An 18,553-nucleotide genomic window follows, 5' to 3' on the forward strand; every position below is an offset into this window, starting at 1 on the left:
AATTATGTTTTAAGTTCGAAATTCCCTGTTCTGGAAAGGATGTTGTGAATCTTGAAAGAGTTCATACAAGGTTTACAAAGACTTTGCTAGGGTTGGAGGATTTGGGCTACAGGGAGAGGCTGAATAGGCCAGGGTTAATTTCCCTGGAGAGTCAAAGACTGAGAGGTGACTTCATGGAGATTTATATAATCATGAAGGGCACGGATAAGGTGAACAGCCAGGGTCTTTTAACCCAGTTAGGTGGGATCAAAATAAGATCACATGGGCTTAAGTTGAGCGGGCAAAGATTAAAAACGGATCTAAGGGGTAAAGTTTTCAAGCTGTGTGTGGTGTATGTGTGGAATGAGCTGCCAGATGAAGAAGTGCAGGCTGCTACAATTGCAACATTTGAAAGGCATCCGATTGGGTACATGAATTGGAAGAGTTTCGAATGATATGGACCAATAGCTGGCAAATGGGTCTCCATTTGTTGAGGATTCCTAGGTGGCATGGACAAATTAGACCAAAGGTCTGTTTCTGTGCTATACATCTCTATGACACTAATTAATGAAAATAAGATGTGTTCCTCTTTTGTGGAGAGCTAGCAGAAGCACAGATAATTGACCTTGGAGCTGAGAAGGTTAAGCAGTGATTTTGACCAGGTGCAGATTTGGTTCTAGGATATTTAATTTGCAGAGAGAGGGGAATTGTTAACAATGTCACAATTTTAGTAACTGTTTTCAGGTAATTGGCAAATAGAACATAGAACAATACAGCGCAGTACAGGCCCTTTCGGCCCTCGATGTTGCGCCGATCCAAGCCCACCTAACCTACACTAGCCCACTATCCTCCATATGCCTATCCAATCCAATAATATGTGAATATGTGAACATTATTTTATTCAGTAAGTTCTGAGCATCTGGAACAGTCTGAATGACAGCTGGACACAGACTCAGCAGTTATTCATAAACAGATTTGGAATTTTACTTTTTAAGGGAAGATTTAGGGGGCTTTGGGCAAATGGGAAGGGAATTGGGACAGACTTGCAGCATCTCCAGAGGGAGAGAGTACATCCCAAATGGGCTGAATAGCCCCAGACCCTGTGCTCTGTGATTCTGCCCCATTCACTGTGAATGATGAAGCTCATCCCAGGGCAGAGAGAGGGAGGATCCCACCACTCACCTCACGATGGGCCCCGATGATTGATGTCAGCGCAGGCCAATAGGAGGCAGAGGGCAGTACTGGAGGACCAGCCCGTAACAGTTTGTCTTCCAACCAATCGGAGTGAATGAGGGTGTCCTCAAGGCTGGAACTAAAGAAAGGCACATATCGCAGAGATTTGAGAAACTGGAGGACATGAGATAGGGAGCGTTCTGTGGCTGGTGAGGAATTATATAAATAAGGAAGAGTTGTGAGGCTGGATTGAAGTGACAGTAATCGGGAGAGTTGAGGATGGAGGAATTTAGAGTTAGTAAGGGTTAGAGTCATAATGATATACAGCAAGGAAACAGGCCTTGTGGTGCAACCAGTCCATGCCAACCATAATTCCAAACTGAACTAATTGTACCTGCCTCCGCTTAGTCCACATCCATCCAAATATTTCCTATTTATGTACTAATCTGAATGTCTTTTAAATATTGTAATTGTACTCACAGCTAACACTTCCTCTGGAAGTTCATTTCACACATATACTTTTTTTTTTAAAAACCCTAATGTCTTTTCTCAAATCTTCCTAATTTCTTCCCAAAATGAATGCACTCGAGTTTTGAATCCACCTCTCCCCTGGCTATTCACCTTATCTACATTCTTTCTGATTTCGTAAACCTCTCAGGTCACCCCTCAACCTCGTGCATGCTAGTGAAAAAATTTCCCAGCCTGTCCTTAGAACACAATCCCTCCATTCATGGCAACATGCTGGTAAATCTCTTCAGAACCTGCTCCAATTTAATAATATCCTTCCTATAACAGCGCAAGCAGAACTGGACAGAGTATTCCAGAAGAGGCCTCTCCAATGTCCTGTACATCCTCAACATAACGTCCCAACTCCTGTACTCAAAGGTCTGAACAATGAAGGTAAGTGTGCTAAGCACCTTCTTAACCACCCTGTCTACATGTAACACAAACTTCAAAGATGTGAAGTCCTTGGTCTCTTTGTTCCCATATCACTACTCAAGGCCGTATTTTTATTGAGTGTAAGTCCTACCCTCGTTTGTTTTGTCAGGATGTTATATTTTGCATTTATTCCAATCCAAAAAAATTTTGAGTATAAAGGCAGTAGGAGTATAATTAAGAGGGAAATCAAGAGGCAAAAAAGAGATGTGAGATAGCTTTGGCGAACAGGGTTAAGGATAATCCGAAGGACTTTTGTAAATATATGAGGAACAAAAGGCTAACTAGGGAGAAAATAGAGACCCTCAAAGATCAGCAAGGCAGCCATTGTGTGGAGCTGCAGGCGATGGGTGAGATAGGGAAACAAGTATTTTGCATCAGTGTTTACTGTGAAGAAGTACATGGGAGATATAGAATGTGGGGGAATAAATGGTGATATCTTGAAAAATGTCCATATTACGGAGGAGGAGGAGGTGCTCAATGAGTGGCTAAGGAGCTGGTGCAGGGGAAAAGGATTCACGTTTTTGGATCATTGTGATCTCCTCTGGAGTAGAGTTGACCTGCATAAGAAGGATGGATTGTACCTGAATTGGAAGGTGTCTAATGTCTAGGCAGGGAGACTTGCTGGTGATACTCGGGAGGCATTAAACGAGTGAGGGAGTGGGTGTAAACCCAAGAAGGGAGTGAGGAAAGAGATATGTCTGTGGCTGGTACAGTTCAGAAATCAAATAGTCAAGGCAGGCAAGGGCAAGGCACAGAATGAAGTCGGACTGAGCATTTGCACTGTATTTGCTTCAATAGAAGAGGCCTGACAGGGAAGGCAGAGGAGCTCAGGGTATGGTTTTGAACATGGCACTGGGATATTATAGCAATTACAGAGGCATCACTCAGGGATGGATAGGCCTGGCAGCTTAATGTTCCAGGGTATAGATGCTATAGGAAGAATAGAAAGGGGGACAAGAGAGGAGGGAGAGTGGCATTTTTGATTCGGGATAGCATTATGTTTTTGCTGAGGGAAGATATTCCTGGGAGTACGCCCAGTGAAGTTATTTAGGTGGAACTGGGAAATAAGAAAGGATGATCACCTTATTGGGATTTTCTGCATGAATTTCGTCCGGGTGCTCTGGTTTCCTCCCACAGTCCAAAGATGTGCAGGTTGGGTGGATTGTCCAGGTTGAATTGCCCTCAGTGTTCAGGGATGTGCAGGTTGGGTGAATTATCCAGTCTGAATTGCCCATAATATTCAGGGATGTGTAGGTTGGTTGGCCCTGGGAAATGCAATGTTTTCGGAGGAGGTTAGGTGACTCTCCTGGTCAGTATCAATGTGATGGGCTGAATGACCTGCTTCCACACTGTTGGGAGTCTCTGATAATTCTACAAGTTTTAAAATAGTTACAGAAAATAATATACCAGATCTAAAAGTTAAGGTTGTGAATTGGACAAAGGCCAATTTTGATGGCACAAGGCAAGAACTTTCTTCTGGCCCCTCAAGCGTGCTCTACCATTCAATAAGATCAGGGCTGAGCTTTTCATGGCCTCAGCTCCACTTTCCTGCTCTCTCACCATAACCCTTAATTCTTTTCCTGTTCACAAATCTACCTTTTGCCTTCAAGGCATTCAAGTTGATAACGTCAAATGCTGCACTCGGCAGGGAATTCCACAGATTCACAACCCTTTAGCTGAAGAAGCGTCTCCTGAACTCAGTCCTAAATCTGCACCCCCTTATTTTGAGGTAATGCTCTGTAGATTGACCCGCCCCAGTGGAAATAGCCTCCCTGCTTCTGTCATATCTATTCCCTTCATAATTTTATTTTTTCCTCTCCAACTTCCCATTCTTCTAAATTACAATGACTATAGAACCAGTTTTCTCAATTTCTCCACATACACCAATCCTCTCAACTCCTGACTCAAACTAGTGAACCTCCTCTGTACTCCCTCCAATGCCAATACATCCTTCCTGAAGTAAGGAGACCAAACCTGTACACAGTACTCCAGGTGTGGCCTCCCCAGCAATCTGTACAGCTGCAGCATTACCATCCCTCTAGCAAGGAAGGACAATATTCCCTTCACTGCCTTAATTACCTGCTGCACCTGCAAACCAACTTCCTGTGATTCATGCACAAAGACACCCAACTCACTCTGTACAGCAGCATGGTGCACATTTTCACCATTTCATCATCCAGTTTGCTGTTAGTCCGACCAAAATGGATGGCCTCACATTTCCCAACATTGAACTCCATCTGCCAGATCCTTACCCACTCGCGTAACTGATCTGTATCCCTGTGCAGACTTACAGTGGCCTCTGCAGACATTGCTTTACCTCATCTTTGTATCAAATGTGAACTCTGACACCGTACACTTGGTCCTCAACTCCAAAACATTTGTGTAAGTTGTAAACAGTTTCGTGCCAACACAAATCCAAACTCACATTTATCCCCGTTCTTTACTTTTTGTTGGTTAACCAATCCAGTATCAATGATAATACATTACCCACAATGCTGTGCATCTTTACCTTATACAGCAGCCTTTTGTGTGGCAACTTATCGAATACCTTCTGGAAATCCAGGTACACCACATCCACCGAGTCCCCCTTGTCCAACGCACTCGTCGTGTCCTCAAATAATTCCAGTAAATGCATTAAACGTGACATGTCTTTCATGAATCCATGCTTTGTCTGCTCAATGAGACAGTTTCTACCCAGATATCTCACCACTACTTCCTTGAGGTTCAAGCATTTTCTCCACAACAGAAGTTAAGCTAATATTTTGTAAAATAGTGGCACCACATTTGAGCTTCCATTCTGTCAAAACCATCCCAGAATCCAACAAATTTTAGTGAATTATCACATGATCTATTTGTTATTCTCACACACACCCCCCGACCAACCCCTTCCCTCCATCTCTTTTATTCCCTGGGATACATTCCATCAGGGCCAGGAGACCCATCTACCTTTAGGCTGTTATCTTTCCCAACATTACCTCTTTACTGAGAATGATTGCTTCTATATCCTCATCTGCCATTGCCTCCATAGGCCTGCGACGATGAGAGTACATAGACAGTATGTTCCTGTTAAGGCCAAGGCTGGTAGATGTAAAGAATGCTGCCTGACGAAAGAAATTGTGGACCTGGTCAAGAAAATGAAGGAGGGATGTGGCAGGTACAGAGAGCTGTGTTTGTGTGAATCCCTAGAGGAGTGTAGGGCCAGTAGGAGGTAAACCATGAGGGTGAAAAGGGGACATGAGATAGATTTCGGAAATAGGTTTAAGGAGAATCCACAGTGATTGTACAAATACACTAAGGACAAACGAGTAACCAGGCAGAGAATAGGTACCCGCAAAAATCATCAAGGCTGTCTGTGGAACCGCAGGAGGTGAGAGAGATTCTGTATGAGCGGAGAGGTTTTACAAACAAAATGTGCACAGCGGAAAACACAAATTTGAACGTCCCAGTCTCGTGTTTTCAGTAAACGGGGAATTGCCTCAGTGTGGCTGCAGGCATGAGTGCGCGCCGCCATCTTTATTTGGGGCAAGTATTCAATGGACACGTGCGGAGCCGCCAGCTTTGTAGGGGGCAAGGTGCAGCTTTGTCGGGGGCAAGGTGCAGTCTTTCTCTGGTACAGATTGGCAGGATTTACAGAGAGCACATTCAAACTCAGAGAAATGGATGTTTATTTCTGGATTTGTTTCGTCATTCATTTAAATGATTTGGTATTGTAAATGAGTTTGCAGGTCATACAAAATTGGAGGTATTGTGGATAATGAAGAAGGTTACCTCAGATTACAATGAGATATTGATCAGATGGTGTTTAATTTAGATAAATATGAGGTGCTGCGTTTTGAAAAAGCAAATCAGGGCAGGACTTATACACTGAATGGCAAGGCCCTGGAGATGTTTGCGGAACAAAGAGACCTTGGATTGCAGATTTATAGTCCTTGCAAGTCAAGTTGTAGGTAGATAGGATGATGAAGAAGGTGTTCAGTATATTTTCCATTATTGGTTAGAGCATTGAGTATAGGATGTGGGAGGTCATGTTGCTGTACAAGATATTCGTTAGGCCACTTTTGGAATATTGTGTGCAGTTCTGGCCTGCCTCCTATCAGAAGGGTGCTGTGAAACTTTAAAGGTTTCAAAAAAGACTTACATAGATGTTGTTCGGGTTGGAGGATTTGAGCTGTAGGGTGAGGTATAAAAGGCGGGGCTGTTTTCCCTGGAGTGCCATAGGCTGAGTGGTGATGTTATGGAGGTTTATACAATCATGAGGGGCATGAATAGAGTAAATGAACAAGGTGTTTTCCCTGGAGTGGTGGTGTCCACATGTAGTGGGCATTGCTTTAGGGTGAACGGATAAAGTTTCAAAGGGGCCTAAAGGACAACTCTTTCATGCAGTGGGTGGAAAGAGCTGCCAGAGGAATTAGTGGAGGCTAGTACAATTAAAACATGTTAAATGCATCTAAATAGACACATGATATGATTAGGGCGCATTTACAGGGATATGGGCCAAGTGCTGGCAAATGGGAATAGATTAGGTTTGGATACCTGGTTTCCATGGATGAGTTAGACCGAAGGGTCTGTGTTGGTGCTATACATCTCTATGACTGTGGGATCATAACAGCTTACACTGTTCTGCTTCATCTCTGGGCTTCCTCATGACCACTTTGCCAATATCTAGCTTCCTTAATCTAGAACAATGGGTGTATTATTGGTCTGTTTAGTATATTTTACTATTACTTTTACAGACATTTTTGTAAGTTAATTTTTCACTGCTGTCCAGCCCCAGACCAAATGCTGCTTATTAATTTTTTTCTGGAAAATCTTTGACAGTCAAGAATTCTTTTTTCCAATAAGCAAGTGTATTTTCCTTCCATTTCTAACTATCAAATTCTGCACCATTTACATTCCCTGTAATCCGTTTTGCACTCCCTGAAACATCAACTGTGTTTCTCCTTCCACAGAACCAGTGATTAATGCCAAAGCCCTGTTGCCTGGGGACTTTCTTGTGCAGCTGCAGTTTGTGTAGTGAAGGTGCTCCCACAATGTGGTTGGGTAAGAGACATTACAGAGTATTCATTACAGCAACAGTGATGATTTGAAGATAATGTCCAAATCAAGAACAGTTTGTAGTTTCATTATCCTGCTTATAATTTCACAAAAATATTATTGGGAACTTTAGACATAAGGCCAGAGAAGGATGATATTAGGTTAACTGACCAAAGCCATTGCCAAATAAGCAAGTTTTGAGGAATGTCTTAAAAGGGGAAAGCAGACATGTGAGGTTTTAGCTGCGAATTTTAGACCTTGTTGCTTTGGCAACTGTAAAAGCAGCCACGCAAGTGAAGTAATGAATTAGCAGGTCATTAAGACTCTTGAACAGAATGAGTTGTCGAGGTCTCAAAGGGTGTGAGATGCAGCGAGCTAGGGATGATCACAACCAGGAATTAAATCAAGGGTGAGAGTTTTAAACTGAGGGATGTGGGGCTGATGCTGGCAGGTGAGACTAGATTGGGTTGGGGTATCTGGTCGGCATGGATAGGTTGGATTGAAGGATCTGTTTCCATGCTGTACATCGCTGTGGCTCTATGTTGTTGATTATGAATAGGAGCCTTTTGATGGATCAACACGTTTTGGTACGAGGGAGCACTTGGGCAGCAGAGATTTAGGGTTTTTCTTGAGATTACAGTGAGGTTGAATGTGGGAAACTGGCCAGGAGTATGAAGTCTGGAGATAACACAAGATGGATGAGTGTATATGAGCTGAGACAAGGGTGGAATCAGCTAGAGTTAGTGGTCTTGTAGTGGGACTGGGCAGTCACCCTCACCTCGCCTCTGGGATTCAGCTGGTTGTAAGGTTGTGAATCAGGGCGGTAACACAATCGGGAGCTGAGTGGCCCTGGTGGTGCCTAAAATGAGTGTCGCTCAGCTGGCTGTTGCTGAGCAGCTGCTGTTTGATAGCCCTGTTAATGACATCTTCCATCACTTTACAGCTGATCGAGTGTGGACTGATAGAGGGAAATTGGCTGGGTTGGATTGCCCTGTGTTTTTGTGTTGAACATCCCTGGGCAATGTTCCACATTGTCAGTAGATGCCGGTGCTGGAGCGGTACTTGGCTTGGTGGGTGGCGAGTTCTGGAGCACAAGCCATCAGTATTATTGCTAGAATGCTGGCAGGGCCCGTAGCCTTTGCACTACTTAACCATTTCTTGATGTTATTCAAACTGAATCGATCTGGCTTAAAACTCACATCTATGATGTTAGAAACCACTAGAGAAGGCTGAGATGGATCATCCCACTTTGCACTTCCGCTGCAGATTGCTGCAAATGCTGTCATCTTATCTGGTGCATGGATGTGTGAGACCCCTCCATCAGTAAAGGTGGGGATATCTGTGATGCTTCCTCCAGTGAGTTGTTTAATTGTCCATCACCGTTCACAACTGGGTGTGGCAGAACTGCAGAGTTCCGATCTGATCCATTGGATGTGGGATCACTTAGCTCTGTTGCTTGCTACTGATGCTGTTTGATATGCAAGTAGTTCTGTTTGATAGCTTCACCAGGTTGGCACTTCATTTTTAAGTCTGCCTGGTGCTGCTCATGGCATGCCCTCCTTTCCTGTCCATTGTGGTGGGTGAGACCGGGATTTACAAACCCATGAGATTACAGATTGTGCTGGAGTACAGTTCTGCTGCTGTTGATGTCCCACAGTGCCTCAGAGATACCCAGTTTGAGATCCTACATCTCTTCGAAGTCTGTCCCCATTAGAACGGTGATAGTGTCACTCAACACAATGGAGGTTTTTCTCAAGTTTAAGGCAAGACTTTGTCTCCAAAAGGAATGTGTGATGGTCGCACGTACTGATACTGTCATGGACAGATGTATCTGCAGCTGCTCAATTCATAACAATGAGATCAAGGATGTTTTACACTCTTGTTGGTTCCCTCACCACCCGCTGCAGACTCAGTTGAGCAGCTATATCCTTTAGGACCTGACCAGCTCAGTCAGTAATTCTGTTGCACAGCTAGTCTCGATTGTGGACATTGAAATCCTGTACCCAGAGTACGTTTGACACCATTTTATTGCCTGAGTACTTCCTCCAAATGTTGTTCAACATGAAGGAGAACTGATCCATCAGCCAAGGGAGGACGGTACGTGGTAATCGGCAGGAGCCATGAGACTTCCTGGTCTCCGGAGTCAATGTTGTGTACTCCCAGGGCAAATCCTCCCAGTCTGTACACCACTGTGCCACCACCTCTGCCTGGTCTGTCCTGCCGGTGGGACAGGACATATCCAGAGATTTCAGGAGAAAGTGAAGACTGCAGATGCTGGATATCAGAGTCAAGAGTCTGGTGCTGGAAAAGCACAGCAGGTCAGGCTGATGAAGGGCTTAGGCTCCAAACGTCGATTCTCCTGCTCCTCGGATGCTGCCTGACTGTTGTGTTTTTCCAGCACCACACTCTCGATATCTAGATATGGTGATGGTGGTGTCCGCTCATTGTTTGTAAGGGATGATTCCGTGAGTATGACTATGTCAGGCTGTTCCTTGACTAGTCTGTGAGACAGCTCTGCACATTTTGGCATCAAAAACCATATGCTAGTGAGGAGGACGTTGCACCACTAAGAGGGCTGAATCTGTGGTTGTATTAAATGGTGCCTTCTTAGATGCCGAGTGGTCCATCCAGTTTCATTCCTGTGTTGAGACTTTGCAGTGATTAATACAGTGAATAGCTGGCTGTGCCGCTGTCAGGTTGGCAGGATTTTTTTTGCCATTGTTAATAGTTTCGTGGAGATCAGGAGATTCTTAATACATTGTTTTTTTTTTCTTGAATTCAGATTCCACCATCTGCCAAGATGGGATTCGAAACAGGACTTCAGTCGTTTGTTTTAATAATCTGGATAAAAGCTACATCAGGTTTGTTCACTCATTTTAAATATCACTAACCCTAGTTTTGTTTCTTTGTAAAACACTGTCCATCATCCTGTCTCCTCCATCCGACCCTCCAACAACAAGTGAGGAGCACACGGAGTTTCTCTGTCACGAAGACTGAGATAATCCGATCTGCTCCTTCCCTCCCTCCCACGAGCCCACAGAGCCAAACTGCCTCACGTGGTGTTCCTGGTTTTTATCCTAAACCTACATCTTTCTACAGTCTCTTGTCAAGCCTAATCAGAGCTCACCTTGACCCTTTACCCTAATCTCGGTAAACTCACTTTCCAACTCTCTTTCCTCCGCTGCCGCCTCATCACCCCCCTCGCCAATTCATAGATATTGTTCCTTGTTCTGTCTATTGGTCTTTTTTTGGTTGTGCCCTTCTCTCCCATTCTGTGAAAAACTAATATTTGACCTCACCGTTGTTGGAAAATCCTGCTCCATCTCGACTCTCCCTTTCCTTTCTGAATTCTTTGCATTTGGTGTCCCCCAACGATCTATCCTTGGTCTCTCCTGCATCTCACGTACATCGTGCCAGGAGGTGATATCGTCCAAAAACACTGTTAGGTTTCACATGTACACTGACGATGCCCAGCTCTCCCTCCCCATCATCCCTCTCCATTACTCCACTGTTACTCAGTTATCAAACTGCTTATCATATTCCCACTACTCGATTAGCTGCAATTTCCTCCAATGAAACATTGTCACGGTTAAACCCATTGTCTTACCTTTACCTTTCTGCTGAGCCCCTCCCTCCCACTGGGAACTCTCTGAGGCAGAACGACACTCTTCACAATATTGCTGTTACATCTGACCCCAAGGTGACCTTCTGATCAGACATCCACACAATCACAACACCAGGAATTCCAATCTCTTCAACGTTGCTTTTCTCCACCTCACCCCAGCTCCATTGCTGCTGAAACCCCTTACCCGTGTCTGTGTCGCCTTATCTTGATGAATCCAAAACAGACCCCTTGATTCCGTGACTCAAAATCTGGTTTCAGACTCCCCTCTCAGCATTTACCCTCAGACACATCCTTATAGTATTTATCCTGTCAAACCCCTTAAGAATCCCATCTGTCTCAATGAGATCACCTCTCTTTCTCCAAAATCCAGTGAGTAGAGTCCCAACCTTTTCAGCCTTTATTTAAAAAATAATCCCTCCAAACCAGGGATCATCTCATTGAATCTTCCCTGAAATGCCTCCAATAAAGTGACACATTTCCTTATCTCAAGGGACCAAAACTCCTCTCATTACTGCATATATGGTGGTCTCACCAGCACTTCCACACGTTACTCTCAGGTATATACTCCAAGCTCTAATCCTGAACACCTTTGAAACAAAATATTCCATTCCCCTTCCTGGTTCCCTGTTGTAACTGTGTGGTAGCTTTCTGTGTTTCCTGAACAATTACCCTTGGTCCCTTTGTGGTGCAGCTTTCTACAGTTTCCACCATTTAAATAGTACTTTGTTCTTTTATTATCTCCTCCAAAATGAGCAACTTCCCATTTTCCCAAGTTACGCCCCATCTGGCAACTTGTTGCCCCCTTCTCCTGTGCATCTCTCTCTTTTCATAATCCTTTTAGACCTTTACAGTTATGCCTTTTCGAGGAGATAACCCCCCTTCCCATTCTTCCAAACATTTACTGGGAGCACTGGGCAGTGGGAAGCAGACAGAGTTGCTATCTTTTTAGGGATACGCTTTGGAGTGATTGAAATGATCTTCCTACCCATTGGGCAGGATGGAGACAACTTGCCCATCGTTAGGCATTAGCCTTTCACACCCATGTCTTATTGATGAGGCAGAGCGGCAGCACGGAATGAAAGAAAAGAAAGTAATTCTTGTTGCCCATATCTCACTGACGCTTGGATCATTTTCTCCAATGTGTCAAAGAACTGATGTGTTCAGTCACATGAGATCTCAAGTGGGCGGCACGGTGCCACAGTGGTCAGCACTGCTGCCTCACAGCGTCAGAGACCCGGGTTCAATTCCCGCCTCAGACGACTGACTGTGTGGAGTTTGCACGTTCTCCCTGTGTCTGCGTGGGTTTCCTCCGGGTGCTCCGGTTTCCTCCCACAGTCCAAAAATGTGCAGGTCAGGTAAATTGGCCTTGCTAAATTGCCCGTAGTGTTAGGTAAGGGGTAAATGTAGGGGTATGGGTGGGTTGCGCTTCGGCGGGTCGGTGTCGGCGGGCCGAAGGGCCTGTTTCCACACTGTGAGCAATCTAATCTAATCAAGTTGGAATCTCCTAGAAACCCACAGATTTCCCCCTGAGTTGACTGCTTTTGTCCTCAAGGGTAATATGTACAGTCATCCTGGGCCACGAGGAGGGTTGGTGTGAGTTTCTAACCTGAACTGAGAGTGACAGATTTTATAAACTTGTATTACAGGCTATTACAGGTGGACATTCAGATGGGAATCTCAGTAAATGTTCTGCCAAACTCTGATTGAATTACTCAGTATATCAGGACCTGGATATTTGCATTGTGTGTGTGTGAGTATTGTGTATCAGATCAATCCCATTTGCCGCTTAAAAATTCTCATTTGAATTCATCGCATTCTCTCAAAAGGTCTCCCCAAACCTTCAATGTGTCATGTAATCATTTTATGATGACCTGATGAGTGTAAGGTTTATTATTCGAATGTGTAATTTTTGTATAAGGATGTCTCAGAGAGGGAGCAGAATATTCTTAAAGTGGAGAATAACCATTTTGCGGGGAGGCTGTAGTTTATTGGTATCAATGACATCGGAATAGAAGAGTTCACATTGTTTGATCATTGGATCAAGGGGACATAAATTTAAGGTGAAGGGTGGAAGGTATAGGGGAGATGTCAGGGGTGCGTTCTTTACCCAGAGAGTGGTGGGGGCATGGAATGCGCTGCCCGTGGGAGTGGTAGAGTCGGAATCATTGGCGACCTTTTAGCGGCATTTGTATAGGTTCATGGGTGGGTACTTAATCTAGGTTAGAAGTTCGGCACAACATCGTGGGCCGAAGGGCCTGTTCTGTGCTGTATTGTTCTATGTTCTATGTTCTATGTTCTATGAATCTCCTGTGGGGTAGAATAGACCTCCATCAGAAGGATGGATTGTACCTGCACTGAAAGGGAACAGTTGCTAGTGCTATTCAGGAGGCATTAAACCAGTGAAGGAATGTGGGTAAACCCAGAGATAGAGTGAGGGAAGAGCTAAGTCTGACGCTGGTACAGTTCAGACGTCAAACAGTCAAGGCAGACAAGGGCAAGGCACAGAATGAGCAGTTACACTGCATTTATTTCAACACAGGAGGCCCGATAGGTCGGGCAGAGGAGCTCAGGGTATGGGTTTGAACATCGCACTGGGATATTATAGCAATTACAGAGGCATGACTTAATGATGGATAGGGCAAGCAGCTTAATGTTCGAGTGTATAGATTCTATAGCAAAGATATAAAGGGGGCAACAGAGCAGGGGCAGAGCTATTTTTTATTATGGATAACATTACAGCTGGTCTTCAAGAGGGTATTCCTGGGAGTACATCCAGGCAGGTTATACAGGTGGAACTGAGAAATAAGAAAGGGATGATCTCCTTATTTGGATGGTACTATTGACCCCCCCCCCCCCCGCCCCCCACTCCCCAATAGTCAGCAGGGAGTTGAGAAGCAAATTTACAAAGAGATGACTTCTCTGTAAGAATAGTATGGTTGTGTACAAGACTTGACCTTCTTTGTTATTCATTCACAGGATGAGGATGTCACTGGCTGGGCTCAAAGGGCAGTAAAGAGTCAACCACATTGCTGTGGGTCTGGAGTCACATGTAGGCCAGACCAGGTAAGGATGGCAGATTCCTTCCCTGAAGGATATTAGCGAATCTGATGAGATTTGTTTTCGTAATAATCAACAATGGACTCACGATCTTTAATAGATTCTTAATTCCAAATTTTTATTGAATTCACATTCCACTGTCTGCCATGACGGAATCCAAACCCTGGGCCCCAGAACGTTGTCTGGATTATCCATCTAGTGATAATCTCACTCGGCCATTTGGCAGGGTGAGTGACTGAGGCATCCGTGGGGCAGCACATCAGCACCAAAGTTCCCATGATCTCTGCGGCAGATAGAAAGGGCTGGGGAGGGAGATATATCCCTGGTGGTGGGGTCTGACTGTAGGTAGCGGACATAGCAGAGGTTAATGGCGATTAGTGGGTGGCAGGTGAGGAATGGGAGATTATATTCTTATTGTGGTTGGAGGGGTGGGGGGAAGGCGGAGGTACAGGAAGTGGAGGATATGCGTTGGAGTGCATTGTTGATCAAGTGGGAGGGAAATCTGGTCCGTGAAAGAGGAACCCTTTCTGGGATGTCCTGGAGTGGAATTGCTTCTCCTGGGAGCAGATATGGCAGAGGCGGAGGAATTGAGAGGACAGAATCACGTTTTTACAGCAGTATACTCGAGGGTAATCAGGAGAGCAAAAAGGGGACTTGAAATATCTCTAGGAAATAGTTTAAGGAGAATCCAAAGAGATTTTACAAATACATTAAGGATAAAATAATAACCGGACAGAGAATAGGACCCCTTAAAGATCAACAAGGCCATCTATGGAACAACAGGAGGTGGGAGAATTATTATGCTATTCTATTCTAGAGAGTTTGGAGAAATAAATAGTGGTAACTTGAAAAGTGTCTATATTACAGAGGAGGAAGTACTGGATGTCTTAAACATTAGCAAGGTGGATAAATCCCTGGGACCTGATCAGGTGTATCCCAGAAATTTGTGGAAAGCTAGGGAGGTGATGGCAGTGCCCCTCCCTAAAGTATTTATATCATTGTTTGTGACAGGTAAGATGCTGGAAGATGGGTGCCATTATTTTAAAAAGGTGGTAAGGAAAGCCCAGGGAACAAGAGAACAGTCAACCGAACGTCAGTGGTAGGTAAGTTGTTGGAAGGGATTCTGAGGGACAGGGTTTACATGTATTTGGAAAGACAAGGATTGATTAGGGATAGCTAACATGGCTTTATGTGTGGTAAATTCTCTCTCTCTAACTTGATTGAGTTTTTTTGAAGATGTGACAAAGATGATTGATGAAGGCAGACTGTGGACGTTGTCTATATGGACAATGAACGATGTTCCACAAAGCAGACTGGTTAGCAAGGTTAGATAACATGAAATGTTGGGAGAATAAGCCATTTGGATACAAAACTGGCTTGAAGGTAGGAGGCAGAGGGTGGTGATGGAGGGTTGCTTTGCGGACTGGAGGCCTGTGAGCAGCATTGTCCTGCAGGAATAGATATTGGGTCCTTAAATAAATGACTTGGATGTGAATCTATGAGGTATGGTCAGTGGGTTTACAGAAGACACCAAAATTGGAGGTGTCGCGGACAATGAAGAAGGTTAGTTCAGAATGCAACAGTATCTTGACCAGATGGGCCATTGGAGCGAGGAATGGCAGACTGGGTTCAATTTAGACAAATGTAAGCTGTTGGATTTTGGAAAGGCAAATCAGAGCAGGACTTGTACACTTAATGGTAAAGTCCTTGGGAATGTTGCTGAACATAGAGACCATGGAGTGCAGGTTCATTGTTCCTTGAAAGGAGAGTCGCAGGTAGGCAGACTAGTGAAGGTGGGGTTTGGTATGCTTATATTTATTGGTCAATGCATTGAGTACAGAAGCTGGGACGTCAAATTGTGGTTGGACAGGACATTGATTAAGCCATTTCAGGAATTATGTTTTAAGTTCGAAATTCCCTGTTCTGGAAAGGATGTTGTGAATCTTGAATGAGTTCAGACAAGATTTACAAAGATTTTGCTCGGGTTGGAGGATTTGGGCTACAGGGGGAGGCTGAATACGCCGGGGTTAATTTCCCTGGAGAGTCAAAGACTGAGAGGTGACTTCATGGAGATTTATAAAATCATGAAGGGCATGGATAAGGTGAACAGCCAGGGTCTTTTCCCCCCAGGTAGGTGGGTTCAAAACAAGATCACATGGGCTTAAGTTGAGAGGGCAAGGTTTAAAAACGGATCTAAGGGGCAAAGTTTTCAAGCTGTGTGTGGTGTATGTGTGGAATGAGCTGCCAGATGAAGAAGTGGAGGCTGATACATTTACAACGTTTGAAAGGCATCCGATTGGGTACATGAAGAGGAAGAGTTTCCAATGATACGGACCAATAGCTGGCAAATGGGGCTCCATTTGTTGAGGATTCCTAGTTGGCATGGACAAATTAGACCAAAGGTCTGTTTCTGTGCTGTACATCTCTATGACACTAATAAATGAAAATAAGATGTGTTCCTCTTTTGTGGAGAGTTAGCAGAAGCACAGATAATTGACCTTGGAGCTCAGAAGGTTCAGCAGTGATTTTGACTAGGTGCAAATTTGTTTCTAGGATAGCTAATCTGCAGAGAGAGGGGAAATGTTAACAATGTCACAATTTTAGTAACTATTTTCAGGTAATTGGCAAATAATGTGAACATTATTTTATTCAGTAAGTTCCAAGCATCTGGAACAGTCTGAATGCAGCTGGACACACTCAGCAGTTATTCATAAACAGATTTGGAATTTTACTTTTTAAGGGAAGATTTGGGGGGGCATTGGCAAATGGGAACGGAATTGGGACAGATATGCAGCATCTCCAGAGGGAGAGGGTACATCCCAAATGGGCTGAATAGCCCCAACCCCTGTGCTCTGTGATACTGCCCCATTCACTGTGAATGTTGAAGCTCATCCCAGGGCAGAGAGAGGCAGGATCCCACCACTCACCTGACAAGGGGCCCCAATGATTGATGTCAGCGCAGGCCAATAGGAGGCAGAGGGCATACTGGAGGACCAGGCCGTACCAGTTTGTCTTCCAACCAATCGGAGTGAATGAGGGCATCCTCAAGGCTGGAACTGAAGAAAGGCACATATCGCAGAGATTTGAGAAACTGGAGGACATGAGATAGGGAGCGTTCTGGGGCTGGTGAGGAATTATATAAATAAGGAAGAGTTGTGAGGCTGGATGGAGTGACAATGATCGGGAGAGTTGAGGATGGAGGAATTTCGAGTTCGTGAGGATTAGAGCCATAATGTTATACAGCAAGGAAACAGGCCATGTGGTCCAACCAGTCCATGCCAACCATAATTCCAAACTGAACTAATTGTACTTGCCACCGCTTAGTCCACATCCATCCAAATATTTCCTATTTATGCACTAATCTGAATGTCTTTTAAATATTGTAATTGTATTCACAGCCACCACTTCCTCTGGAAGTTCATTTCACACGTATACATTTTTTTTAAAAATCCTAATGTCTTTTCTAAAACCTTTCTCATTTCTTCTCAAAATGAATGCACCCGCGTTTTGAATCCCCCTCTCCCCCGGGTTTTCACCTTATCTACACTCTTTCTGATTTTATAAGCCTCTAATAAGGTCACCCCTCAACCTCGTGCACGCCAGTGAAAAACTTCCAGCCTATCCAGCCTCTCCTTAGAACACAATCCCTCCATTCATGGCAACATGCAGGTAAATCTCTCCTGAACCTGATCCAATTTAATAATATCCTTCCTATAACAGCGCAACCAGAACCGGACAGAGTATTCCTGAAGAGGCCTCTCCAATATCCTGTACATCCTCAACATAACGTCCCAACTCCTGTACTCAAAGGTCTGAACAATGAAGGTAAGTGTGCTAAGCACCTTCTTAACCACCCTGTCTACATGTAACACAAACGTCAAAGACGTGAAGCCCTTGGTCTCTTTGTTCCCATATCACTACTCAAGGTCGTACTTTTATTGAGTGTAAGTCCTACCCTCGTTTGTTTTGTCAGGATGTTATATTTTGCATTTATTCTAATCCAAAAAATTTTTGAGTATAAAGGCAGTAGGAGTATAATTAAGGGGGAAATCAAGAGGCAAAAAAGGGACGTGAGATAGCTTTGGCGAATAGGGTTAAGGATAATCCGAAGGGCTTTTGTAAATATATGAGGAACAAAAGGCTAACTAGGGAGAAAATAGAGACCCTCAAAGATCAGCAAGGCAGCCATTGTGTGGAGCTGCAGGCGATGGCCGAGATAGGGAAACAAGTATTTTGCATCAGTGTTTACTGTGAAGAAGTACATGGGAGATATAGAATGTGGGGAAATAAATGGTGACATCTTGAAAAATGTCCATATTACGGAGGAGGAGGAGGTGCTCAATGAGTGGCTAAGGAGCTGGTGCAGGGGAAAAGGATTCACATTTTGTGGACCGTTGTGATCTCCTCTGGAGTAGAGTTGACCTGCATAAGAAGGATGGATTGTACCTGAATTGGAAGGTGTCTAATTTCTAGGCAGGGAGACTTGCTGGTGATACTTGGGAGGCATTAAACCAGTGAGAGAGTGGGTGTAAACCCAAGAAGGTAGTGAGGAAAGAGATATGTCTGAGGCTGGTACAGTTCAGAAATCAAATAGTCAAGGCAGGCAAGGGCAAGGCACGAATGAAATCGGACTGAGCAGTTGCACTGCATTTACTTCAATAGAAGAGGCCTGACAGGGAAGGCAGATGAGCTCAAGGTATGGTTTTGAACATGGCACTGGGATATTATAGCAATTACAGAGGCATC

Source organism: Chiloscyllium plagiosum, unplaced genomic scaffold, assembly GCF_037043375.1.
Source record: "Chiloscyllium plagiosum isolate Xiang-an unplaced genomic scaffold, Cpla_swu_hap1 HiC_scaffold_13, whole genome shotgun sequence".
NCBI classification, from domain to species: domain Eukaryota; kingdom Metazoa; phylum Chordata; class Chondrichthyes; order Orectolobiformes; family Hemiscylliidae; genus Chiloscyllium; species Chiloscyllium plagiosum.